This window comes from Bison bison, unplaced genomic scaffold (genome assembly GCF_000754665.1).
Source record: "Bison bison bison isolate TAMUID 2011002044 unplaced genomic scaffold, Bison_UMD1.0 scf7180017845566, whole genome shotgun sequence".
Lineage (NCBI taxonomy): Eukaryota > Metazoa > Chordata > Mammalia > Artiodactyla > Bovidae > Bison > Bison bison.
The window spans coordinates 11036-11713 of NW_011476139.1; the positions used below are offsets into that span (position 1 = coordinate 11036).

General features: G+C 38.5%; 1 protein-coding gene across 1 annotated transcript in view; it reads right to left on the reverse strand.

Moving 5' to 3' along the window:
- Positions 1–678, reverse strand: part of LOC104985557 (ralBP1-associated Eps domain-containing protein 2-like) — a gene marked incomplete at its 3' end in the record, with an annotated part of 25338 nt that overhangs the window by 3773 nt on the left and 20887 nt on the right. The gene's annotated exons all lie outside the window — the stretch shown is intronic.

The window sequence follows — 678 nt, forward strand, 5'->3', positions numbered from 1 at the left end:
GGTGTATTTACTTACCTTTCAAATTTCTGACAAAACTATTCTGAAAACAGAAATGATACTTTGGCACACTTCAAGTTCTCAGCACAGCAAATCACACACAATAACACAGCACAAAGAACACCAAAAATGGGTATAATATTCTGGATTAGGCATAATGATTTGCATCTGGATTCATTGTTTAGGATAATATTCATCAGTGTGCCTTTGCCTTCCCTTAGCTTGCTCTTCCAAAAACACAGCTGCACTTCCAATGATTGCTGCTGTGTTACAGCCAGAAAACATCTTAGCAACGGCAAGCAGTATCTTAGCTCCCCAGGCAAAGAAGGCCCCTGGTTCTCTAATATCCACATCATGTTTATTTTTAGTTGCTATGTCCACATTCAATTCAAAGAAGTAGGCAATATGACAAATCCCTGCGTGATCAATCAGCCAAGAGCCCAAGAGACATGAAGAGAATAACCAATCTGGAAAATTAAACCAAGACTTTCCCCTAAAGAGACAATGGCCACCATTTTTAATATTTTATTATTTCCTAACCCTGGCAGCTCTTCAGCACTCAAGGCAGGACTGGACTTCAAAAGAAAGAAGGAAAGAGAAAAGAAAGTCTAGATTCTCAGTAAATCAAATATGAGCTAATCCTATGGTTCTCTTCTCAGAAAGGTATTTATTACAGCTCAG